Source organism: Dermacentor variabilis, chromosome 1 (genome assembly GCF_050947875.1).
Source record: "Dermacentor variabilis isolate Ectoservices chromosome 1, ASM5094787v1, whole genome shotgun sequence".
Lineage (NCBI taxonomy): Eukaryota > Metazoa > Arthropoda > Arachnida > Ixodida > Ixodidae > Dermacentor > Dermacentor variabilis.
The window spans coordinates 36,984,759-37,012,458 of record NC_134568.1 but is presented as its reverse complement, the minus strand read 5'-3'; the positions used below and the strand labels follow the sequence as shown (position 1 = coordinate 37,012,458).

Below are 27,700 nucleotides of genomic sequence, written 5' to 3'. Positions count from 1 at the left end.
GCTGACATGTGGGACAGAGATATGGAGATTGAAAAAGAAGCTTGCGACCAAATTAAGGATCGCGCATAATGCAATGCAACGAAGATTGCTAGGCATACCATTAAGGGACAGAAAGAGAGCGGTTTAGATCAGAGAGCAAACGGGTATAGCCGATATTCTCAATGAAATTAAGAGAAAAAAATGAAGCTGGGCAGGTCATGTAACGCGCAGGTTAGATAACCGTTGGACCATTAGGGTTACAGAATGGGTACCAAAGAAGGGAAACGCAGTCAAGGACTGCAGAAGACTAGGTGGAGCGATGAAATTAGGAAATTAGCGCGGGCGCTAGTTGGAATTGGTTGGCGCAGGACAGGGGTAATTGGAGATCGCAGGGAGAGGCCCTCGTCCTGCAGCGGATGCAAAATAGGCTGATAAGGATTATGATATGTAATAAATTTTAAGGTGACATATAGGACGCAGCAAATGAATAAAAGAACAAACCGACTCCAGAAAGCTGTACATTTTGGAGGGGCTGCACTATCTCACGAGAATATGAACCCACCGCCTCCATTTCTCATGGCTTTCGGACAAATCAATACTGCACGGAGCTTTAACGTGCGTCAAGCAGCAGCAGTGCTGTATTTAACTTGTATCAAGGTTATTTAATACTGATTGCCATGTTAACAGCGTGATCAAGAACGTGTCGCGCAATTTACCTCTCCTTTCACGAGCCACAAAAACTAGCAAATTCGGAGGCATAACGTAAACAAAGTGCGTTCTTGTGCTAGGGAAACCAGGAGGACTGTGTTCTTTTAAACCGTGCTGGATTATTAAATCCTAACATCTTTAGTTAAGTACATGATTTTCGCTGTTATTAGTCAGTGTTTATTTAAATATATTAGTAAAGTAAAGGTAAGCGGCACCCTACTGGTAAATTCACTGTTCATTGCTCACCTGCACGGACACTAGACGAGCATGAACTGTTTTGGTCATCGCTTAACACTATGTTATCCCATATTATACATATTGAGCATGCCCAGTATTCGGGTCAATGCAAACGGACTGGGCGTTTTACCGGATGGGCGGAGGCGCAAACGTAACCAGCCTGCATGGTGCCGCCACCTGTTCTTGGTGGCGGCACCATGCAGGCTAGTGCAGTGCAATAGTGCAGTAACCAAGTGTATGCTACTTCGCCTCTGGCGTAAATTTTCGGCAACGGCCCAATCGTGTTGATGTAAAAAATTTACATCGCAGCAAAGTAAAATACATGTACACGTGGTTACTGCAATATTACCTGTTTCTCTTGTTCAGCTCTGCTCCACCAGGTGGCTGGCATGCAGGACGCTCACATTTAAGCCACCACCCATCCGGTAAAACGCCCAGACCACCTGCTTTTAGCGGGACACCGGACAAAGTACAGCTCTCTATTATAGTGCACCAAAAACGCCTATAGCTTACGTAAAATTCCCTCTACTGTTCTGGTACTTAAAGTGCATCGGTGCACCCTCCCACGCACACGTAGTGCTCACTTCCTTCATTTTTTGTTGTTTCTATTTCCGCTTGCCCTTATTCCCAGTGTAGGGTAGCCAATCGGATGCGTCTGGTCGACCTCCCTGCCTTTACACCTTGATTTCTTTCTCCCTTTTAGCATCTTCGGAGCAAAGATTAGCGAACGTTTAGTGATTTCGTTGCCTCGGTTTAGCAATACGGTCTGAAAAAACGTTTTGCGAGCGAGCGATAATGTTCTCAAGGCCTAGTGTTGACCGAGAGGTCTGATCTAATAAAGAAAAAAGTTCTACGCCCGTACATTGCCTTCATCCGAGACACCCAGCGGCAGCTTTGGTGAAGCAACTACGCTAATAACACACTAGATGTTCAAGCGGAGCTCGCATTACGCCACTATTGCAGCCGTCTCGCGTGTCGAAACGCAAACCTCCGCACAACAAATCACATGCATATAAGTCATCATCAAAGGCCACTGCACTGTCTCTGGGTGGCATGATAGCCGACCAATACGGCACACCTGAAGATCGGATGCTGCCGAAACAGCTGCTTGTTGCACGGCCATATGTCACTTTGCCTTTTCTGCCACATGTTTTTTTTTTTTTCATTTCGAGAGGGCATTGCAAGTGATAAACCGACGCGAAAGCAGCAATCTCAATTGGTTGTTGTTCACTATATGTGTGCATGAGGGTTTATTATCAGTCTGGACGAACAGCACTATTGCCAGTGATTATATTTCGTTTAGAGGTGAAAGGCGCGTAGGCGACGACACACAAAAGAGAGTTATACACACAAAACGAGACCAAAAATTTGATTTTGTGACACACAGGCGGCTCATCTCTTTCCGGAAGCAACAAATACTTGACTTTGTTTTGAACTGCAAAGTTGTTCTATAAGTTTGAGGTGAAAAGTTCGAAACTAATGAGCGACTTCACAGGGAACCTAACTGAGGCCGTAAGCCGACGCCACTGCAGAATTCGGCTAGCCATAGGTTTTGGTTTGAAGGAAATATGCCTCGAACGGATGTTTAAGGCAGCCAACTGCCATTAGCATGGCTTCATTGATTCATGGCAGCGCAATGAAGTTTGGTGTTCGTTAGTCCCATGACTAGGATAGTGATCGTAGCATTTTTGAAGCCTGAATATCTGAACGGCGACGATTGCCGAGCCTGTTAACATATACCCGTTTCCAAAATACGTCGTAGGAAAGATGGAGGGCTCGTCTTATGGCGCCAAAACACCATTATATCTGAATATCGCCTACTTCCTTCATAGGCCATGAAGGGGTCGATAGACACAGGGCTTCCTTCACAATGCTGCCACCAATCAATGAAGTCACGCTCACACCTAGCGTTCTGTTCATTATGCTTCCATTATAGGGGAGCCTCAAGATGCGTAGCTGCTTTGAAGGAGAAACATAGAACGAGATCTTTTGCGTACCATCGTCGCTTCGTATCTGAGCTCGGCGCCTTCAAAAATTCGTCATTCGTTCTCGAATTTTCGTTTCACGCTGAAAAACAAAATTTCATAGTACAAAAATGTGTCTTTATATGCGTATGCTCAAGCATGAGCATCTACGTCACAAACTGAAACCTCCGGTTTTAATGCCTTTCGTTGAAAGTTACTATAAAGTTCACGCACATGAGAACTGAGGTCTCTCTGTTCACACTGGGTTCCCGCCTCGAGAGTGCGATCTGAAACCGTAAGGGAGAGATCGTAAGTACATACATTACGGGTAGAGATAGCAAATGTGATAGGCAGACCGATTGTCACGACTTGAAGCCCTTTTCTGGACATTCTGCAGTTTTCCAGGGGACGTGACGTGGACGTGATACATACAACATCACACCGTCGGTAGACAAGCTCAAGTTTCACTTTCGTAATGTGACGCTAAATTGATGTTTTGCATAATGAACTGCAGAAAAGCGCTTTTTATCAAATATATTGTCGGTGCGCTGAGCCTGCCTAGCGAAAATAATCCGTCATACTTTTAGGGTACAATAAGTTGCACAAAATATGATAATGCACAGACATATGCAAATGTAGTCACGTGTAGCCTGTGTATGTGTGTATTGCCACATTTTCGCTGTCATTTCTGACTGAAATTCATTTTTAATATTTCCTGCTCATGGGCATCGCATAGCTCTCAGGAGATGTTGGAATTCGTTTTAAGAAATAATATTTTTTAGATCTCGAATTAAATTGAGTTCAGTTTAATGGCATATAAGCTGTGCTTGCACGAATGTGTTTGCACATAATGGTTCTACATTAAAACTCGTTGCTGCTTTTTGCGCTTGTTTGTGGCTTTCCATCGAAATCAAGATTAATTACTTTTGACGACGTTATAACCTATTAATTAAGAGCTGCTTTATAATTTAGGATGAATATTCAGTCCGAAACCATCCTTGGTATTTATCTACGTCAAGCGAAACATTTCCTGAAGGCATACGTAAACGACGCAAATGTTTGCAAAGAGTGACGTCGGCAGTATGACGACGATGGCGGGACGACCATGGTATGACGACAATGGTGTGGCGACAACGGCGATGTCACAACAACACGATTGCGATAGTAGAGTGACACCGACGGGATGACGATGTTAAACAGATTACAATTGAACAGCGGATTCGGGAGTTTTACGTGCCAAAACCGCGATTTGATTATGGCGCGTGCCGTAGTGGAGGGACTCCGGACTGATTTTGACCTGCAGGGGATCTTTAGCGTGCCCCAGTGCACGGGATACGGCGTCTTTTTTTTTTTTTTTGGATTTCGCCCCCACCAAAATACGGCGGCGATTTCGTGCCGCGACCTCGTGCTTAGTGGCGTAACACCATAGCCGACAAGCTACCGCGGCGGGTGCAACACACTTGTATAGCGACGACGGCATGACGTCGATGGCGCGTCGACGATTGCGTAACGGCAAGAGGATGGCGAAGGTGGAATCACGCTGCCACCGTGACGACAAATGCATTGCGATTGTGGGTTGACTACAGTGCAACGACTACGACAAAATGACGACGATGGAACGACCCCGACGACGTGACGACGACTTTGTGATGACGATGCGATGTCGGCGATGACATGACGACGGTGGAATGATTACGGCTGTATGACGCCAATGGCTTGGCGACGGCGTGATGACATCGATATGACAATGCAGTGACAGAAAGAGAGCGGGAACGGCGGAAAGATGACAATGACATGATAACGAATGAATGATCACAATGTCATGAAGGCAATGCAGTGGCGACCACGACTGCATGACAACGATGACATGTTGCTTTTGCAGTTCACGTCTACACTCACGTGTATCCCCTGCCGCCGCTGACCGCCTCAGTTTGTTACTCTATCTGGTGTTTTCAATATGTCTGGTAGCTATTAGAGCTGCGCTATCTCCGATGTTGGCCAATATTTTTCGGAGATTGGCGCGTCGATGCGCTTTACCCAGGCACCGACTACACAAAGAAACGCTTCGCATTTAAAAGCTTGTGCAACATGGTGCCTTAAAAATGCATTACATTGTGCAGCTAAATGATCAAGTCAATAAGAGGTGATTGCGTGAGGACTTGCGTCGTGCAAGCGGCCGTCTACTACACTGTCGGTATTAAAGCGAACATTTACGAAGATACCATGGATGCTGGGTGCTGCTGTCGTCGCTTTAAACAACTCACACTTAAAAAAACTGATTTACTTGCCCGATCGTGGGAACGAACCTCTCTACCCCAACATAGCAGCCCGATTCGCTTACCACTAGGCCACACTCACTCTTTCTTGCATGCTGTTTATTTCAGGCATGCATGAGTCCTGCGGGAAACATACAAATAAAGGAGTTACGAAGTATCTTCTATTTGCACGCCGCCGAAGACAGATAGACAGAGCACCAATCAGTTCATTTCATTCGTGATACGCGCTGCTCAGGATAGGGCTAATCTTCACAAGAAACACCAAAACGGTGGTAAAGATGAGCCACCTCATCAACACAGAATACCGATTTGGATGAAATTCTATTTTTTGGTATATATATTTTTTTCAGTTCGACGATCACTTGGATGAAATAAGTTGTTTATGAAATTAGAGGTTCAGCATTTCGCGCGTTTTCCACAGGCTACTCATTCTAATCAGTAGAAACATGTCAAAGGGTACATCGTCACAACTAGCTGACACCACACATCGCACAGAATGAGGATTTAAATCAGTCTTAATCTGTGAAGAGTTCCTTGAAGCACACCCCAAAGTAGTATGGCATCTCTACAGGCTATAAAACAGCGTTCGATTGTTTCAGATACATTACACGAACGATAGTTAAGGGACGCCACGAAAATGATTCTTGAACTAAGTCCTGACAGGCAATGCTTCTGATTCTAATTTAAAAAAAGAATGTTTTTGTAGGCGGAGACATAGTCAGTTCACGCACACGAGATGAATAGTGTGTCCTGTCCTGGCGGGCGAAGTATTTTGCGTGCTGAAGTGATTCCGGAACAACATAGATGTTAAACACCTGTAAAAGCTTTCTTTTTTTTAGAGCGCAGCTCTTTGGCGTCCGTTCCTGGGTTTCGCGTCGTCGTCGGCGTTGTCGTCGGCCTCGTAACCAGCTCCGCCCCCCTTTCATCCCCCCAGCGCTAGCAGCGACCGACTGATACCGCTGGATGCCGCTGACGCCGCTAGAGAGTCAAGATAACGTGACTGCATAGAACACCGTCGCCGCCATGCAGAAAGAGGAGGAAAGGGTCCCCCCCCCTGTTCTTGTGTGGCGGATAGGGTGCTCTTCAGTTGCCGACGCGCCGGTTATTTCACGTAGGCCCCGGCACGTCGACGAATACGTGACCACCTTCCCACGGCTAGACCAGGTTCTTAGCGCTGCGGAAGCGAGGGTATCATATTGTTTGTGTCGGCATCGGCGGCGTTGTCCCTGAAACCAACTCCGCAGCTGGGGTTGACTCACTATCGGCGTCAGCGGCATCAGTCAGTCGCTGCTATCTCTTCCCTCCTCCCTTTATCGTGTTGTCCGCTTGCTGCGCGCGCTACTGCCCCCATCGTTTGCCGCTGGGTGTACACGCCGCCCCCCTCCCCCCTCTTCCTGCGAGTCTCCGGTTGTCAAAGCGCCGGCTCGAACTTAATTCCTTTCTTCGCTCCTCCTCCAATGCAACCCCTGTGCGGTGGCAATCAAAGAGCCAGATCGGTGGCGGCGGATCTGTATATGTGCACCGCCCGAGCCGAAATTGCCGCTGCCGTTCGCCCTGTGCGGTGGCAATCAGAGAGCCAGATCGGTGGCGGCGGATCTGTATATGTGCACCGCCCGAGCCGAAATTGCCGCTGCCGTTCGCCACTGCGAAATTATCTGCCAGTTCTTTCTGAGCCATGAGCGAGACGACCGATGGAAGTCCTCCGTCTGCTGCTGCTGCTGCTGCTGCTAAACGAGCTGCCAGAGCAGAGGCCCAGCGCCGTCGCCGTCAGAATCCAGAGGTGCGTGCCGCCGAAGCAGAAGCTTACCTAGTGGAGTCTTTGTTAAAGAAATACGTGTGAAAAATAAAAAAAAATTCTGTGATAGCGCATACATGTGTTGCTCGATTTCTTTGCCTCAATCTATCGAAAAGGTGAAACAGCTTATTTGCTGCGCTCAAATTTCGCATTAGGAAGTAACGTAATCGTCGGTAATTTTTTTTATTTTGTGACACACAATACAAATATTCATTTGAAAACCTCACTGTTAGAAACGGAACCGAGAAATGCACTTCACGCATAGACTGTCAAAGACATGGTCGCAAACACCAGCCGCGGTTGCTCAGATGGTGTTTGGCTGCTGAGCATTAGGTCGCGGAATCGAATCCCAGCCACGGCGGCCACATTTCGATGGAGGCGAAAGGCGAAAACACCCTTGTACTTAGATTGAGGTACACGTTAAAGAAACCCAGCTGGTAGAAATCTCCGGAGTACTCCACTACGGCATGCTCCATAATCAGAAAGTGGTTATGGCACGTAAAACCCCGTAATTTCTTTTAATACCATCGCAAAGAAAAAGTTACGAAGCCAGTAGTTTGCGCAAAACATATCCCAGGCTGACCTGTAAAAAAAGCTCAGTCACTCGTACATTTCCGTCGTGCCAACGCCACTTCGCTCTTTCAAGTGACTGTCGCGTGTGTAGCATTGCGTAGCACGGGTACGCGAGTGCGCATGCGCGCGCGAGAGAGTTTTCTTTACGGCAAAGGCGAAGGGATGAAATGGGCAAATTTAGGGGATTTGATTAACCGGTTCACGAAAGCTTCCCTTCGCCTGGATTCCAAGACGTGCGCTGGATTTGCATAATTTTTCTGTGTTGTTTGATTGCTGCTCGGCAAGCTGTGCCGCATGCTTTGCATGCGATAACGAAAACGTGACCGTAGAACGCGCGCTCTTCCAGCGAACGGCGCGCAGGCCATGGTGACGTCATCCTAGGGAAATTACCCCCCTAATGTCATAAGAACGGCCGCGCTTCAGTGTGAAGCAAACGACATATGCATTGATTTGCATTGCGGAGGAATACCCGTGCTGCAGAGGATTGCCCCTGCAGTTTCACTAGTCGGAGAGCTTGTAACAGCATTGACTTTAAGTATTTGCTGCTCTGTTATTCTGCAGCGTGAATTGTGTTGTAGCTGTGTCACAGGCGGGCATAAATTCCGGTTCGTATATGTAGCGGTAGGCCAGTCAATGTTTTCTCTACCTCTTTCTTTTTAACTCTTTTGTAATCGTGGACATGACCAACTAGTATATGCGAAAGCTTGTTGACACATGTAAGAGACCGAAGAGTTTATGGAGCCTTGATGTTTTGTTTCACCGCCGTTAATGGCACTTGTTTTGTTTTGATCTTAGCTGTTCTTGTTTGGCATGGCAAGCAGTGTAAGGTAAATGTACCTAAAACAAGACATGCTAAAGCAAGCACAGATTGCTTTATAGCAAAATATGGTAACATTTTTTTTTCATTTTGTAATAAACATCGTGTCTCCTTTGTTGATACTCGCCAATGCGTAACTTCTGCTTCATCGCGGGGTTGTGGCTCACGACATCTCACACATTCTGTGAGATGTTCAATTTTCGGCATTAAGAGGTAGTTTTACAGCCCAATGAATTTCCGGACGACGCCTCAATTTCTGGGACCACGTTGTTGAAGCGTGTGCTCATTGAGAGCCATTTCACTAATGCCGACGGATTCCATTTCTTGTCTCAGAGGTTAGTCCTTCAAAACTTATAGGATTACAAAGATAAAGCAGGTGCTTTAGAAGCACCACTTTCATACCAGTCAGTGCGTATTAACATATCATACTGTCTAAAAGTGCCGATGAGGCTGCATAACGGAAAACAAAAGCCCCCAACACAAGGCACCAAGAATACTAAATGCACGTTAATCTTCACGCTTAATTATCAGATCGCGCTTATGGCACGCAAAACCCCAGAATGTAAATTACAACCATTGAATACTTTTTACTGAACGAGGGCATTCAGTCTGCTTCAGTTTTATTCTACTGTCGCAATGGAACGTTTTTGTTTTTATTTGTTTGTTTGTTTTACTTTAAGGACACTTATCTCAAAACAGTTCTTTTACGATTGTTCCGCTATCTCAGCAACGACGAATGTTAGGAAAAACATTTTTTTCCGGTGGTCAGTGAACAAGGTAGTGTGTCTACTGTACCCACGTTGGCGAACTTTATTGAATGGTTTTTATTGCCCGTAATTATTCCTTAATATTTCCTGAAAATTTAGCACATATACTCAGAAGAACCTAGTCGGTCATGCTTCGTTCCTGATAAAAATAAGCACCAATTACCACGTGGTAAAATACATGGCCAGATATAGGATCTGTGCTGTTTTCCATAAGAGAAGTGTTTTGTGAATATAGGCCCAGATGTCTTTTCTGGTATGTCGCCACTTCTTCATGCAAATAATACAAATAAAAGAGAATTTATGCATCTTTTTTTTTCGCTTGCTTGCTTTTTCTCTCCACAGTTCTTCCAGTCTCTCATTTCCCCTTAGCCTTGGCCCAGTGCAGCGTAGTAAGCCACAACCTTATCCGTTTAACCTTCCTGCCTTTTTAATCCCGTTTATCTCTCTCTCCAATCAAGAAAAAGAAATGGGCATGGGCAGGACATGTAATGACGAGCGAACATAACCGATGGTCATTAAGGGTTACGGACTGGATCCCAAGGGAAGGGAAGCGTAGCAGGGGGCGGCAGAAAGTTAGGTGGGTGGATGAGATTAAGAAGTTTGCAGGGACAACATGGCCACAATTAGTGCGTGAACGGGGTAGTTGGAGAAGTACGGGAGAGGCCTTTGCCCTGCAGTGGGCGTAACCAGGCTGATGATGATGATGATGATGATCTCTCTCTCCAAAACGGCCCCGGAGCTCTTAAAATAAAATTAAGCTACAGCAAAAGCAACTGATATTCCCCTATACGCCGATACCAATATGTTCACGTGGACCAATAATAATAATAATAATAATAATAATAATAATAATAATAATAATAATAATAATAATAATAATAATAATAATAATAATATGCTAGGCAGGAAAGGGAAAGGGAGGAGCAGGCTGGCGACTGTCACCTGAAGGGGTACAACGCCTGCTTACTCTTCAGAAAGGAGAAGGCAGAAACATAGAAACGGAAGATAGAAAGGTGGGGAGCTAAGAGAAAAGAAAGGGCAAGTTGACAAATCTAAAAGAAATTGAGCTTAACACACACAGTACAAGTCACACAGAGTACGACCAGTCGCTGCAGGTCACGCTACTAAGGGATGTTAAATAGAAGAAAGAGTGAATTACAAAGGTGAACCTAAGTTGGTTAATTCTAGAAAAGTAAGGAGAGCACGACGAGCCTGATCGCGTCGAGCCGCACAGCCACTGCGGTACAAACATTCGTCGACTGTCGTACGCCGTAGGCCAAGGAGATGATAGCCCCTCACTAGTGGCATGCGCTGCGCACTGAAAGCGGGACACTCCAATAGAGATCGAGTTTTAGAATTCAGGCGCCAAGCGCCTTGTGACCCAAAGAAGATAGCAGACCTCAACTGAGCATGTGCAGAACGGAAGACAGCCTTGGGTCTTTGCGCTAGGGTCAACCCAAAGACCCCAAACTCGAAAAATAGCGTGAGTTCCCAAGCCAGCTTAGATGGCTCGCGCGGCCGACGGGCAGTTGCGTGATAGCCAAGAGAGACATACGAGCCGCAGACATCCAGAGTTCGGATCGCTCAGTCACGTTATGGCGTCAAGCATGACTGGCCAGCAAGCTTCGAATGCGCGATCGCGTTTCACTCTTAATTAAATTGGCATACAACAGTTGGTTGCAGAGCAAGCTTGCCATGTTCCGGGTGATGTTCAGCATATTTTAGAGGCAAGAGACGCAGCGCAACGCAAGACGCTAGCTGAGATCGGGTCCGTGTCCTTCGAACCCCTTCCTCCCCCCCCCCTCCTTCGGCTTAGAAAGGGCTGAAACAAGTCGCGCAAATAATAACATATTACACATTACAAACTTTATTCGAAGCCTTTTTCTTTCGTTAAAGAATTATTTCTTTTGGGTTTCGCTTGTAAAAAGACTCTTCGTGTCGTCTTTCACTTTCAAGCGCCTTCTGTTTTCACCGCTGCGGCGTCTCCAGCGCGCAACCCAACGCCGCTCTTATCCCAATTCTAAAATTCCGATGCTCCTCAGAACAAAAGAGCGACCAACCCAACGCGGCTTGGAGCCCCAACCTCTTGGGGCTCCAATTCTAAAGCTCTCTAATATCTGGTGCTGAAGTGTCTTGCAGCAACCGCAAGACGTACGCGATGGACTGACCGCACGTCATTGACTGTATAAATGTTCGCACGTGTTCATACCGCCAACCCTCAGCTTGAGTATTTCAGCTCTAGCGCAGCGAGGCAAGCCTATAATCCTGAGAAAAACAAGCACCAATTAACATGGGGTAAAATACATGGCCAGATATAGTAACTGTGCTGCCTTCCATAAGAGAGACAGAGAGAGAAAGAGAATGAAGAGGAAAGGCAGGGAGGCTAACCAGATATGAGTCTCCGGTTTGCTACCCTACACTGGGAATGGGGAATAGGGGTTAGAAAGATGACGCCTTCCATAAGAGAAGTGTTTTGTGACTATAGGCCCAGATATGTTTTCTGGTGCCTAACCATTTCTTCATGCAAATAAAATAAATAACAGAGTATTTACGTTCCTTTCCTGTAAAAGTGTCCAACCGACAAGAAAAAGGATGTTTGAGTTCAAGTCCTCTTTTCCTATTATAGTAATCACACTTCGAAACCACACTGCACACTATATGGCATGATGTCAGCAATCATGCCACCTGCAGCAATGTGACGTCGTCTAACGACACGCAGGACAGATGGATAAAACACTGCACAGCTGATAGCGGCTACCGTTGAAGCTAGCAATAATAAAAGACGATGAATAACTTCGTTATACATCCGTCATTTTGTTAGAGGGGGAAGTCTGCTGCATAGGGTGATGCTTCCGTACGTGTATTGGTACGCGTAAATTGGTAGTTTAACTGCAGCTTGCACATAAAACAATTAATTCACTTGAATGCTTGTCAAGTGAGTTTGTCAAACTAGCTAAGAATGGGAAAATAATTCTGACCAGTTTTGGTGGACGATAAACTTAATGTACGAAAGTTTACGTGACGTATATATTTAAGTTGGGGACGGGAAGTAATTAAAGAAGGTATATTATTGTATTTAAATCACTATCTGAAATGAGCCTCAAGAGTCTGCCGACATCGCTAGAAAAAAACCTGCATAGTATAATTTCTCTTTTTATGATGGTTCTCTTTTTGTGAAAGTATTGAAAGTGAAGAGAGACCCCCATATATTTGAACACCCTAGACTATCGGACATATTGCCCAGCATCATGTGACGCCTTTTGCCTTATATTGCACATTCCTTTTTTGCTCCTCCAAAGTAACTATATATAAAGCAATTACGTAAAATATTAAACCCCTGATTCGTTGTCAGATCCGTGCAGAACCATATGAAAGTGGTTCAATCATATTCTTTCCGCCAGCTTTCAATAACACTGACACGCATTTGATTTAGAGCCCTGTGTGATCCCCGAAGACGAAAAGCAACCATGAAGTGCATTTCGAATATCGCGCAATGGCATGAATGTCCACAATGCACCCTCAACGTGGCCACCCACCGCACGATGTTGCCTCTTCAGCTCTTATGCCAAGAAAAGCAGGATTAACCGTATTAAACACGAGGAGTTGATTACTTTGTCGACGTAGACGCTCCGCCAATAAGAAAGGTAACGCTTGCTCTGCCTTGAGAAAGTGATTATTTAAACCGTGCAAGTCAGAACCTCACTCACTGTTATTTGTTATGTTGTTAACCTCCTGAAGAATCCCTCTCATGCGACTTTTTCTAATCACAGGCATACACAAGGAAAATTAACGGCTTTAAACGCAAATGCCGCGTTCCGTTTCATATTGGCCCACCAAATGATGATGGAAAATAAACAAAAAAAAAGGATTTTCACTTTGGCATCGTACCATTCAACAAAAATTGCGGCGGAAGCCATCTCACGATGACTGTCGACAGTAATTCGTTGCAATTGAATCACTGTAGTGACACTACGCATTGCCACCGCCGAACGAGTTACGTTTGAGGCGTGTACTGCAGCGGGACTCCTCTTTTATGCTTCACTCGGTGACAACTCGAGCTGCCGCCGCGAAGCCAGCGCATGGCCTACGAAGCGCATCACTCCCCGAGGCGCGTGAACGCTAAGAAACACGTCATGCGGCAACCGAACTCCTCCCTCGCGCTTCTTTCTGGACACGCCGCGCCATCTAGCGGCACTGCCGCAAATTGCGCGCGTGGCATCCGAGACTAGAAGCGACTGTGAACGCTGAAAATTGTTGTCTCGCTTGGCCGCACACTCAGTGGCACCTACCCAGTGCATTTGTGGTGCACCCTGGTAATGCGTCGGGTTGCTGTCCCTGAGGAACCCTTGTGATGTGGACTTGTTTCCGCTCAGCATAGGAGAAAATTAGGAGATATTTTTCGCCATTGTAGAGCGGCATATTCCCAGTGGCACATACCTAGTTACCCAAGTTGGCGTGAACGAGTTTCTTCAAACAACAGCACCTACCCAGTCCCGCGTTTATAGTGATTCATAGCGGCGTGAAAGTTGAAGAGCGGCAGATATGCTAATGGTACCTCATACTCAGTGACCCAAGTTGGTCCTATGGTTTGTTTAAAACCAGGTTAGCTCAGCACAGCAGCCCGATGCGCTACCCATTCGACCACTGACATCCCCGTTACCCAATTAGGCGGGAAGACGGTTAGAAACAAAGATACATAGACACAAGCATGCAAACATACGTAAATAGCTACATAGATAGCCCCGAAAAGTGCGTGAAGTATCCAAAGAATGCTAACGCATTCATAAGAACCTACTTTGAAAGCCAGTATGTCCCTGACCTGCTTTCGGCTTTCAGAAGGCTAGGTGAAGTAAAAATTATGCTTATAGTTGAGGCAAGCTCTGCTGCGTTGTGGCGTACAAGAGTGAACTTCGTATTGCGGTCATTGGAGCGGCTATGGAAGATGCCGACACAGCTTCCGAAACTCGCCCCATGAAGGGTGTCTATAACCTACTCGGTCATTTTGTATCAATCGGCTCTAACGGTGCAGTAAGGTTCCGTGGCAACTAAACGCATAAATTTTTCATTCGCAATATCTAGGAGCAATTCAATGCAGGAGAGAACTGCTACAACATACTAGAAGGGTAGGGCACTGTAGCACACTTCTAGTGCAGTGTAGCATAGCTACGTGTAAAATAAATTAAAAAGATTCCCTGGCTGACGTGCTTTAGCACCACTACGAGCACGCAGCTCGCACAAGCAAGTCGGGCAGGTAGCAGCCAGTACCGGGTCTTCAGCCATCTTTATTCACTTTATTTTCAGGTCAATTGCTCTTCTCAGGCAGTGTTACAGATCCTCTTACGTTAAGACAAGATAATGCACTGTTATTTTGTGATTTTCTTCACTGTTTGCTTTTTTGGAGGTAAGTAAACACATTTACATTTCCTGGTACATGTTTACACTCTATAAGTTTGTTTCAATGCCTAATTCATTTTTATTTCCAAGTACACTTTAACATGCTTGCCATATAGCGGTATTTTCCTTTGTTTCTTACTCTTTGCTGGTCTAAATTATAAAGATCAAAGGTGCGATTTGTAGCATATGTTACACCCGTGCGTGATTGTTTTCTTTTTTCAGTATGTTGAAAATGACCCTACTTATGATCTGTGTCTCCTTTGTAGTGAATTGTCCTTTTTCGGCCACAAGGTGTAGCCAAGAGCCAAAAATTAAATGTTACCTCTCCTTCTATGATAGAAATCGTTACGAGTGTTATTCCACCTTACATGGCGGCTACGCGACTAGACGTCAGTACATTGTTGGCATATATTTTTCGACTTACACGCCCCACATAAATAAACAATTTAAAGAACAAGACGTACAACTGAAAGATATGTATATTCCTTCTGGTAGATTTAGTTGGCGGATCGAGGTGTGGTGGTTGGAAGTAACTGTTGGTTCTTTGCCGCTCTCTTGAAAGGAATGCTATTTCGCGTTTTGTGGCACTATTTCTAATACATAAACAGTTACTTTTTTTCATTTATTGGAGATCTCTTACACTAATAGAACATATAAATACTTCGTACTTCCTCTATTGTGCTAAGGCATCGCTGCTGGCTGTTCATAACGGGAATTTTTTTTTATTTTATATGTTTTTTCTCCGAGACAGGCTCAGATTGTATGGTATGCAGGTATATAATTATATTACTACGTGATTTAGTTGATTTCTAATACGCTACCAGAAGGAAAAAAAACATTACGTGTCTTTAAGTGCAGTTCTGACACACGTCAATTTGCCACATAGTGGTCCATCTACCTGACAAGCTATTTCCAGGAATAGCGCAGTGATTGTATAAAACAGCCATAAGGATGGTGTTGTGATTTCTCTTAAATGAAACCTTCTACGACACCTTTTTCGGCTCCCATGGCCAAATTAATGTTTTATTTTACAAGAGCGGCTAGCTTTTGAATTGAGAGCCTTGCTGTGTCTTTGAAAAACACAGCATCTCGGTACAGCGCATGCAGCGATACCTTTAAGGCCTCAGGTTTATTAGTGCAACTCACTACCATATCAGCCACCGTGTTACGTGACCCACCCGAAACCACTGCTTTAGTGTCACTCAAAAGCGCCGTCATTTACTCAGGCTCGGAAAACAGATCAGCGTTCTTACTTATGAAATGCACCCATTTCATAGCATTTGATACACCAAGCGTGTGGTATGTCGTCTGCCGTGGGGACATCCACAGTTGGTGCCAGTACTTCCAGTCCTTGACAACGCATAGCAGTTCAGCAGTACCGCTTGGTTGCTCGCAGTGGCCATATAATGCTGACCGGAAGTAATAAAACAGATATCGTCGTACCACACAACTCACTCGCTGATCAGCATGAGTGAGAGTGACGAAGGTGGGCGCACGCTTGCGACGAACACCTTGCTTGTACGCCATGCACAGCCGTCTCCTTCAAACACAACCGCTCGTCGGAATTCGCTTGGCCTGCGCTTGACTTACGTCCACATCGCAGCATATTACGTTTTGAGTGCGGCCAATGCTTGTCATACAGATACCCAATTTTCGCCATGCAATAAAATCTAAAGTCAATCAATCAATCAATCAATCAATCAATCAATCAATCTTCATTAGTTATAAAAATAAGAGTATACACAATACAAATATGAACAAGGAGGTCCTAATACATTAGAAAACTTATAAATCGAACATGTAATACAAACAATTTAGGAATGTTACTCTTAACAAAGACCGCGTCAAATATTGAAGCGATTACGTTGACAATCATCATGAAACGAGAGTTCACTGAGTTAGCGGAACGCGATGGTTACACCTTGAATAAAAATATACTGAGCTTGCGCCCAAATACATAAATAGACATTATTTCCTTCAATTCAGATGTCAGTGAATTTCACAAAGAAATAGATGAGAAAACAATGTTCATTCTTTTTTATAATCAGTATGTATTTTAGGCCGAAGAACGTTATTATAGACCGCAAGTCTAGTTCTGTTAGGAGTAGATAACATGACGGGAGGAGTAATGTCGATTATGAGCGCGCGATTAAAAACCTTGAAAAACAAAACACACATGCTGTATATATATAGTTCAGAGATAGGTAGTATGCTAAGCTGGACGAAAATAGGATATGATGGAGTCAGTTGATTAGCGGAAGTAATAAGTCCCACGACTTGCTTTTGCAGTACCTTCAAAGGCCAAATGTGAACTGAATAGGAATTACCCCATGATGTAATACAATAACTTCGACGACTGTGTATGAATGCGTAACACAGCGCTTTAAGAGTGTTTATGCTAAAGTACTTTCTTGAGTTAAAAAGAAGCCGCAATTCCATAAGAAATGTTTTTACACACGGAATTGATGTATAGATGAAACTTAAATGGGTGTCAGCTATAACTCCTAAAAGTTACGTATGATGCCGTAAATGAATGGTTATATAAAGAGTTGACCTAGAGGCAAGGAATAGCAGCTTTTAGTTGGGCGTAAAAATTAAAGCATAAATCTAGTTTTGGAAGAATTAATAAGGAATCTATTAGAGTTGCGCCATTCTTCAAGAGAGATTAAATCAGCTTGAAGATTAGATACGAGAGTCACAGTATCAGAATAGAGCGTACAGTAAAGAGAATGAAAAGTTAAGGCATTGGGGTAAGTATCAAAAATAATAAGGCACGCAAAAATTAAAGATCATGGAACACTTCTATTAATAGGGGTAGGATTGGATGTATAGTTGCCGATAAAGACGGCATGAAGCCCAGTAAGAAGAATGCTTTGTAATAGCGTCAGTGCAGGACGTTATTCCATAGCACTCTAACCTACAAAAAAAAAGAATTAACTGGTCAATGCTGTCCAAATGCTTCCGAAAACTCAATAAAAATAGATCCTGCGATGTTGCTATTATCAACGAATAAACTCAGCTTTACAGTGAAGCATGCAATTGCTGTATCAATGGACAGACCAGCCCTAAAGCCGAACAGGCATGAAGAGAATGTGTTAAATTTACTAAAATATTTAGCTAGCCCAACTTCGATTAGTTTTTCCAAGATTTCTCCAGGAAAGGAAGCACGGATATGGGCCTATAATTTGCGATGTTAAGTGGATCAGTTTTCTTAAAAACAGGCAGTACATTTGCCAAAAATTTTCTGGGAAGACGCCAGTTTTGAAACAGCCGTTAAAAAAGTGGCTTACAATACGGGCAACAAAACACATTACAGATTTACTATGTTTTGAGTGAACGTTGTGTAACCCAGGCCCGTTAGCGTTTAATCCTGAAATAACAGAACAAACCTCGGAGGCTAAAGTAGAAAACATAAAAGAACGATTGGGAAGTACGAGTAAACGGAGGTGCATAGCAAGAAGGATGGGGAGGCGGTGAAACTAGAACAAAAGTTATAGTTAAAAGCATTGGCTACCTCACTGGAAATGGTGAACGTAGTGCTGTTAACACGAACAGACGTCACTTTGCTGCGTGAGTTGGCAGAATTTAAAAATTCGTTTAGGTGCTGCCATTTTCTCTTTGTATCATTTTTACTGAGTTTACTGAGTTACTAATTTTGTTTAGCATTCTTTAAAAGCACGGCTAACGTGTTGAAGTATCTCTTATGCCACAATTTTAAGTTTTCATTGAATGTTTGACGTTTGGTCTTTTTATATAAGTTATCTTTCTTGCGAAGGTATCGTACGAATGAATTGGGCATCCAAAGGCAGCGTAGGGCAAAGTAGCGTCTGTTAGATGATTGCAAAGTGGTTAAATGCGCAACTGCTGAATAAATAACGTTGAATACGATCAATGCCTCCTCAGGATAATTAGTAGCATGTATACTTGACCCAACACCATCTTTAATGAGCTGACAGCAATTATCCGAATTAAAATGACGCCTCTGACTTGATACGCTGCTATGAATGAAGTGCCTTTCAAAATATAAAGATACGGGAAAGTGATCGGTTATACCATCTTCGATCACGCCTGCGTGAGTGTTGTCATCGAAGTTCGTGAAAATATGATCAATTAATGACTGCGATCCAAAATGTGTACTCAGTGTTGATACAGATAAAAGCGATTGAAAACCATTGCTATAAATACAAGTCATATACTCAAGGCTAGTAGAGCTAGAGGGATCAAGTAAATTAAAATTGATATAACCCATGCTGAATGCATTTTTGCACTCAGCAGTAAGCTTTCCGAGTATGTGAGTAAGAGCTTTGCAAAAAACGGAGAGATCACAAGAAGGTGAGCGATGGACAGCAGCAAGAATAGTTTTTAGTTGATTCTTACTAAGTGCTGGTGTATCAATTTCTGGCCAGATGAACATTTCGTGGCATTCACATGTAAATCATTACGTCTCTTATACAGAGCATTGTTCGATACAAACATGGCTGAGCCACCACGAGGCTCACAGGTTCGATGACAATATTCACTATAATAACCAGGGAAACCATACAAGTCACCGCGGCTGGGTGATAGCCAAGTTGCAGAGCAGCAAATAATGCAACTGGTTATTAGGAGAAGTTAGCAGAGCAGTAATACTCTTTCGGTTTTAGGAAGGCTGCAATTAATAAAATGTATGGAAGAAAAACCACTAATCTGTCACTCGGAAGAACATAAGCCATTGCTTTTTTCTTCCTATTCTATCGCGACACGCAAGGTTAAGCGTTGAACACATCTAGAGCAACGCCACAGATGATTCGGTAGGCAGCTCCGTCCAGGGTTTGTCTTGCCTTGACAAGGTAGTTTTCAGCTAAAACACGTTAGCACGCTAGTTGGTTAGAATCCATAACAGAGTGCATAAGTAGCGCTTATACACTCTATCATGGCAGTTTTCAGTCTGTAAAAAAGACCATTTCATTTGTTTTTTGAGAGCAAGCATTCCTTAGAAAAAAGAAATGACCAACCCTTCCCCTACCGAAAAATGGGGGCAAGCAAAGCTTGTCCTGCGTCCACCTGGCCTTCGTCACGGGTAAGGAATCCACTGGTAACGGTGCCGGATTGCATCGGCCTCCCATTCTCTAAGCTCGGGATCTTCTTTTTGTTGATGTCAGATAGCCTGGGCTCGGGCAGCTGCAACAGCTAGATCGACGCGCGGGTGGCGAGCCCTTTCACGCGCGAGTTCTCGCCCCTGCTCGTAAAAGGCTGCCTGTTCCTCGGGGGAACGCACAACCCATGGTTGCCCTGTCCCTTCTCCGAGGCTAAACTGAACCGAAACGAAACCGGCACAGCGCGCGCGAAGCGGTTCTAACGGTTGGATCAGCGCGCCGACCGCGAACCCTTTCACGGGCGAGTTCTTGCCGCCACTCGTCGAATGCTGCCTATTCCTCGGGGCAACGAACAACGCGTGACCGTCTCATCCATTTTCCGAGACTGTACAGAACGGGAACTAAGCCGGCGCGGTGCGCGCGAAACCCTTTTCTGCCCTTTCCGTCCCCGGCGGAAACGAAACGGTATGATCAGTTGCGCCCGTGGCGCCAGCGCGCGCCATGCACCTGGAATCCTTGCTAATGACCGACGCTACGGCGCCGGCGCAGCTCTTAGCTCATTAAACCGCCATTTCCCGCAGCTGTTCTGCTCTGAGTGCAACTGGGTTTTTTTTTTTTTTTGCGTGACCATCACAACGCCACCGACCACGACAACGCCACCAAAACACCAATAAGCGGCTTTTCAAGCTATGCTTGAAAAGCCGCTCATTGCCAGGCGTAAGGTGCTCGTTGACGTAAACAGACTTTTCTTGTGCTTCAGAGAAAGCCAGGCAATTAGTATTTGGGCGTGCCCTGCAAACTTTCTTAACTCCGTGAGTTTGTCGTCACGCGTTGGAAACTTGTGCGCAGTGTCAATGTCCTCAAGCGTGACAGGGCAAGCACCTTTATCGCCGAGAAACTCGACAATCCTTCTGCAACTTTCACCTTGCGTCGTTGGAACACCATTTATTTCTAGATTGTTGAGGCGTTAGCACTATTCCAACTGACCGATCTTATGCAGCAACTTTCGCTTATATTTTTTCAGGCTCTTGTTATCTGCTGCAAGGCTGCTCTTTTCCAATTTTGCTGCTTGAAATTCTTTGCTCATGAAATTCATGCCTTTGTTTATGTCGTCAGCCTCAGCTTTCAGCTTATTTACAATCTCGAAATTGCATCCGGTCACTGCAACCTTCACAGATTCCAACGGGTTATATACCGCAGCTACTTTTTTTTTCAATAGACACCTTAAAATATTTAAAGTCTTTTGAAAGTGATGCAACGGCAGGAGCCATACCAACAGGTGCGATCAGAGCACAGTGGTTAGGTAAAATATATAAATAAAATTGTGCAAAAATAGAAATAAAGTATGCCAATCACCTGTGTACGAAGGGCAGATATTAGGTGCTGGGAACGCAGTAGCCCGCGGGCTCTGATCGCTCGCTCAAAATAATCCCGCCGGACGGTTGCGGACAGCTTAAGTATCTTGGGTGCAGGCACACCAGCAGCGCCAGTGACGGAGACAGCAGCAGTTCACAGGACACAGTGGCTTGCAAAAAACGTGTCCAAGTTTCCACCTTGCAGTATAACTAGGACGGCGATATGCGAACGACTATGCAACATGGTTCTCGCCTTTGCTTGTGTGGCACTGATTGTCACTTGCTCATCATGGCCTGTGTGTCGCGCGGTGGTATACTTACAGGGATTTAGTAGTGTTGATAAACTTGTTATATATCGTGCGCTTGCTCGGTTCAGCGTTGGTTAAACATTCGACGAAAACTCACCTGGTTAGACCGTATATAATAAACACGTGTCGAAGGTCATACGAGTTTTAGAGCAAAGTTGTATATGGCTAGCCAGTTCGTCCGTCCGTCAATTAGTCGCCTGTGCGCTAAAAAATCCTCCAGCGCTACCCCATGCGCAGTATTTCATGCGCATACGCGAAAAGAAAAAGAGAGAGAGAGAGGCACCCAATTGGCTACTCCAGCAGTCACGTCGCTGCTCTCCGTCGCAGCCGAGCACGCAGGCAACAGTTCCTCTCCGGCTCCGGAATGGGTAGGCCACGCGTCATACGTATGAGGAGCAGGCAGCTTTCGATCAGCAACGCCGCGAGCAGAACCGCGAGCGAGCTCGTCCACGCCGTGTCGATGTTGCAGCACGGGCACAAGAACAGACTGTGCAGTCGAGTGCAAGGAGCAACTGCGTACCGAGGATCCGGCAGCCTACCAAGTCGTCGTTTAATGAACCGTCGGGAACAACCCAGTGATAAACACCGGGGCAGCACATTTCAGCTTGGGTGGTTAACAATCTGCACGCAGTGCTTGGGTGGTGATTTTTTGTTCACAGTGCAGTAGTCATACGGTCGTCGAATATTTAAGCACGTAGCACATACCACAGTGATCGGGATGTTTTAGTGTACTGACTACTCAACTCGGCCCACGCGCAGTAGCATTGCGTGGGCTAACCAGCTTTACGGGTACATGATCAACAGACACTTTTGTTACCAGAAGAGGAAAGAGTGCTCTAGGGTGGCCCCAGATACCTGCTTTAATTATTTTACGTACATGCAGAGAGTTGCCTTCGCATATCTGATCTGTGATAATTGGAGTTTCTGTTGAGCACATTTGCTGGGCAGCATATACAAATTAGGAAATTCACAGGCGCAAGTTGGAATCGGTTGGTGCAGGACATGGGCAAATGGAGATCGCCGGGAGAGGCCGTCGTCCTGCAGTGGGCATAAGATATGATGATGATGATGATGATGATGATGATGATGATGATGATGATGATGATGATCCGCTTCGCTCAATCGTCTTTTTTTTTCAGCTCTTTGTAGTGAATGCGCCGCAAGAAGCCCGACTTCATATGACGGTATGTACCTATTTTCTGTGCGACCTTAGTCCAGAATGCGGTAGAAGAGAGGTCGCTTTTGGTCTCTTTTGGAACAAAACGTATTCCGAAATAATTTATATGCGTGAAAGATTAGTAGAATGAGTCGTACAAGAAGGCAAAATAGAAAGACCTACTTATGCAAAAATTGGAACAACATAGCAATGGTAACAGAAAAGAGGCAGAAAGAAGTGGCACAGGATAGAGCTGTGTCGTGTGATTTTTTTTTTGGCGTCCAGTGTCACGCTGTAAAAAATTTCGCTATTTAACATGATGCATGTATCGGCAGGGACAAAATAATACGGCATCTGCGAGCGCATGGCGAACTGCACGTTTGCGCCATTTATAAGCGCCTTCCATCGAGACATGGCATTGGGCATACGCGCCCTTTCGATCACACTTCTGCGTCTGCCCATACGCAAACTTTTTGGTCAGCCTGCTGTCGGAATCGCGAATTGCAGAGGATTGCGCCAGGAAAGCGCTGTCATTTTCGGCTAGCGAAGTGTTGTAAACTTCGGTTTAACCATTTCCCAATGGGACAAGCATGGCCAGTCACGACGTTGTTTGCAAGCTTGTTTGTTAGTGTTTTGTGATTTTGTGCTTGGTTTCTGTGAAGAGAAGTCTGCCGGACATGTGTGCGGTGTAGTACATGGAAGCTATGTGTCTTAATGTAGCTGTAAGTTAAACATGCGTGTGTGTTTGTAGCGTTGATACGCGACGAATGCGGCTTTTTCATCGTGTTTAGAGTTACCATTTTTTTCTTTGTATAGTTCCGTTGGAGTATATATTATTGTTATGCTACTTATCATACTTATTCGGTCTGCAAATAATAATGACGGCTTATCCTGCTCTGTGTATATCTAGGTATTACGCAATACTTCTGGTGAGCGCGACAAACGTCGTGCACTGTATACCTACCCGTAAGTACAGCCATGCGTGCGCGTTACCCTCATGAAGCTTCGGGCACGACCGACATGGCATTGTCCGCTAGCACGCCGTTGTTATAAGTACAGTGCGAGTGTCAGCGATGATAAAGCGGCGTGGAGCGAAACGAGATGTTATTGCGATTCGTGAGTTTTATTTTTTTATTTTTTTATGAAGAGGACCATGGTATTTGCCCACGTAATATAATGTCTACGCTTGCTGTGGCTGCCGTGTATATTGTCTTTTTTGTTGTTGTTGTTGTTGTGGATATACACAGAAAAATATTTCTGCGCTAAGCACGCATTCAGAACAAACTTCGAGTTTCAGTGCATCTCGTGAGAGCTAGCGGGCAGCAACGAGCATTTAGATACGGTGTTAACGCGCCCGCCTTGCGGCAGGCAGTCGTGTTGCTCGTCGCGCGATCGAAAGTTTCTCGTTGTAATCGCGCCATTAGGTCCCCTCTTAAATGCGAGCTCCTTCTTACAGCCCAACTCCCAGCTATGGCGCCAATATTGGCCAATTAGTGGCGGGTATGTGCTCAGCTTCAGACTGCCCCACACACCAAGGCAGACGTTCGAAGGCCGTTTCTGCTGTACAGGCATGAGTGACGCTACCAGCAATGTTTTGAACAGAGCAGTGAGGTCCGTGGAAGTGGTGCAGCATGCCAGAAATGCCGCGTGCACCTATTTTACTGCCAAGTGTCCGGCTGCAGTGATTATCTGCCTCCGAAGGCCAAGGCAGATGCCGTGCAGTGAAGCCACCTGTGGCTGGAAGGGGATCGGCGCCCAGAGACATGGAAATGAGCGTATGGAACGTCCGCTAGATATACTATAGGGCCCATTGGAAAAGAAAACCCCCATCAGGCCACCGAGAACCACGCCCGGGAATATGCCTACGCCTTAGAAAAACCGGTGATTTAATGGTATAAATGCGCTTGTAAGTAATATTTTTTACGTCTCCTAAAATGTTTATATCGGTAGTTGAACGTCCTGTCAACGTCGGCCCACAAGGCCCTGAAGGCACCTTTGTGCTGCTGCTGGCGAATGGCCTGTGCAAACGCCTTTGACTGCGCAGCGCCATCCGCGCGCGTGCGAGAATTGATCACGTGTTTCCTTATTCTTTCGCTCGCACCTTCCTATTACTCAGTTCTCCCTTTTACAGGGTACAGCCAACCAGTCGCTTTCTGGTTAACGCCCCTGCGTTAGTCATTTATATCTTTTCGTAAAGTAGTGTTAACGATTTCAATTGCCTCATTCAAGCTTCAGGACTTCACAGGCCTCCAAGGGATAACTACGCTGCTTTGAACAAAGCGAAGCAGCTCACACTTGAATCGTTTCTATCCTAAAATTTTTACAGCGAAGGTATATATGGCTAGCCGACTCATCCGTCCGTCCGCCTGTACGCTGAAAGCTCCTCCGGCGCAACCCCATGCGCATGCTCGAAAAAAAAAAAGTGAAATAGAGGCACGCGATTCGCTAAGCCAGTAGTGAAGTCATTGCTCGCCGTCGCAGCCGAGGTCGCGCGCAGCAGTTTCGCTCCGGCTCCGAAATGAGTAGGCCACGCGTCATACGTACTCCTGAGGAGCATGCAGCTTTCGATCGGCAACACCGCGAGTAGGACCGAGAACGAGCCGTGCCGATGCTGCAGCTCCGGCACAAGAACAGACTCGTGCAACCTAGCGCGAGCAGCAACTGCGTACCGAGGATCTGGCAGCCTATCAAGCCGTCGTTTTATGCACCGTCGGGATTAACCCAGTGATAAACACCGTGGTCGCACGTTTCAGCTTCGCTGATTAACCATCTGTACGGAGTGCTTGGGCGGTGATATTAAATCAAGAATTATTGAATAGTTTCTGTGTTTTTTTTTCTATTAACGCTTCAACTTTTCCATGCTTAAAAACTTCAGTAATGTGGAGATTTGAGCTAGTTGGTGCATAATCATCACACCTTGCTGGTGAAGCAGCGCACTGACACGGACACGGCGAACCCACACAAACATACACGACACTTTCTGCGAGTGTCGCATATACTTGTGAGTCTTCGCCGGGTCAGTGCGCTGCTTCACCAGCAAGGTATGATACTGACAAACTATTTTGCAATCAATTATCAAAAATGTTTCGCATGAGCTGTATGATCATGATAGCACGATAGTGTCAGCCGGCATTGCAATTTTGCTTCTAAAGTGAGACGTAACGTATCTGCGCTATATGGAGGGCGTGCGTGGTCAGGTATGCGTGGTTCGGAGCGATTTTTCATTCCTAAAGCGGGAGACACACTGTCCGATTCGGTGTCCGATCCGGCTTTCGACGCGCCGGAACGGCAGCCGGAATCGAGGTGTTTTGCTGTGCTGAAGCGCCGGATCGGGCGTCCGGCGTGCGACAAACCGGGCAGATTTTCATCGTCCGACGCGTCCGACAACCGCACCGTCGTCTGGCCGCAGCCAATAACAGCGCGGCTGGCATGTGACGTTCTCTGACGTTCGCTCCACGAAGGCGGCGCTGGCTGGCCGATTTCTCGCAGTCCTTTTTTTTCCTTGCCTGCTGCAGTTTGTTTCCGACACGAAATAGTTACCAGTTCAGCAACATTATCTCGAACGTGTGCCTGCTATGCAAAGCAGCGCCTAGTACACTAGTACTAAGCTATATATACTGGCGAGATCGGGAGCTGCGACGCGAGAGCATTTCGCGGGCAGACATCAGACACCGGCCGTCTCATCGAGCCTGCCCGCTTCGCTTGCACGTTTGCCCTTCGCAACGACTGCGTCGAGTAAACCAATTGTATTTAATTACAGGCGACCTAAGCGTACAGTGTTAATTGTTTTGGCAAACATAAGCGCTCTTCGACGAGCTCGGGTTGGATAGTAAGCGCCGTCGGCCGCGGCGTCTGCCTATCTAGGCCTACCGGCCCTATCGCTGGCTGTTAGCGGAGTCGTCAGTGGACAACGCGCCGACGTGAAGTGTTCTGTCACTTGCAGAGGCATAATTTTATTGACCGAGTTCGCGTAAAGCGAAGCAGTGTTGTGCAGAGTTGTTTGTATTGCGTTTCTCAACGTGGATATGCAGTCAAGCTTGGGGGGGGGGGGGGGGGGTAGGCTGGACCTGGGCGGAGCTTACGCGCCGCTCGATCTTTCGGATGCACGCACCCCCGAATCGTCGTATGCCGCATGCCGGAGCATGCAGCGCCGCACGTCGGATCGGACGCCGAATCGTACCGTGTGTCTCCTGTTTAAGACGGTTGGCGCCGGAAGGCGACACCGACACCGGAAGACCCCACAAGCATGTGTAACCTTTCAGAGCCGCAACTAAAATTTCAGTGAAGTACAGCTAGAAAAACAGGCCTGCGTACACGAAGAGTTCCTTCTCGCAGTTTCACACCGTTTCCCCGCCAAGCCGAACCATTTGGTTCCTTCGGAAATTTTTCGCAGTCTTCGTCTAATTAGGCGCTTACTAGGTTGCGCAACCACCTTACCACATCCCCACGTGAGGTCCAGGCGCTCTTGTAACACTGGTGGCGGCTGCGGTGAGCTCTAAAAAAAAAGAAAAAAGAACTCGCAATTAACACGGTTATACTAACGCTTAAGAACTTCGCAGTTAACATTTCATTTTATTTATTTATTTACCCTCAGGGCCAAAGGCATTACAGAGGGGAGTGGGCAATATAGGTTACAAAGACAATAAATACAATACCGTGAATTTTCCATAATTTTAACATTCTCCAAAATAAACAATGGTTGTTAGTGCATCACGAAATCGGTGATTATCTTCAATGGCTGCAATATCGGGAGGGAGGCGGTTCCATTCGACAGATGTCTGGGGAAGGTAGGACTGACAACAAGCTTTAGTTTGGCACTTTTTGATGCCAACCTTATGCCGATGATCAATGCGATGGGAGATGTATTCCGGTGGTGAAATAAAATCGTCACGTAGCCTGACGTGATGATATACCTTGTGGAATAGAGTGAGGCGACTGATTTTACGGCGAGATTTTAAAGATGGGAGAGAAAGGTTAGTTTTCATGGCTGTGATACTTGCAGTACGGTTGTAATTTGAAAAGATCAAGCGAACGGAGTTGTTTTGTATAAGTTCGACAGAAGATACAAGGTTTTCATGCCCAGGGTCCCATATACATGAAGCGTATTGAAGTTTCGGTCGTATTAGTGATTTATAAAGTAGGAGTTTTAAGGACGAAGGAGCAGCAGAGAAGTTGCATATATCTCCAGCGTAAGTTTGCTAAACTTAAGCAATCATGTTTAGCTTTTGCTAACGGAAACAACTAGAAAGCTAAATTTCCTACTCGGAGGAATGTTTTAAGTGTTCTGACGTCAGGC

The 27,700-nt window shown here is 45.7% G+C and overlaps 1 long non-coding RNA gene across 1 annotated transcript in view; it reads left to right on the top strand.

The window, feature by feature from the left end:
- The window catches only part of LOC142570879 (uncharacterized), a 42,474-nt gene extending 20,042 nt beyond the window's left edge, over positions 1 to 22,432 (top strand). Inside the window, exons 2-3 of the long non-coding RNA XR_012825704.1 lie at positions 14,418 to 14,517; positions 22,388 to 22,432. This is a non-coding gene — a long non-coding RNA (uncharacterized LOC142570879). The remainder of the gene's footprint in view (positions 1 to 14,417; positions 14,518 to 22,387) is intronic.
- Positions 22,433 to 27,700: the final 5,268 nt, after the last annotated feature.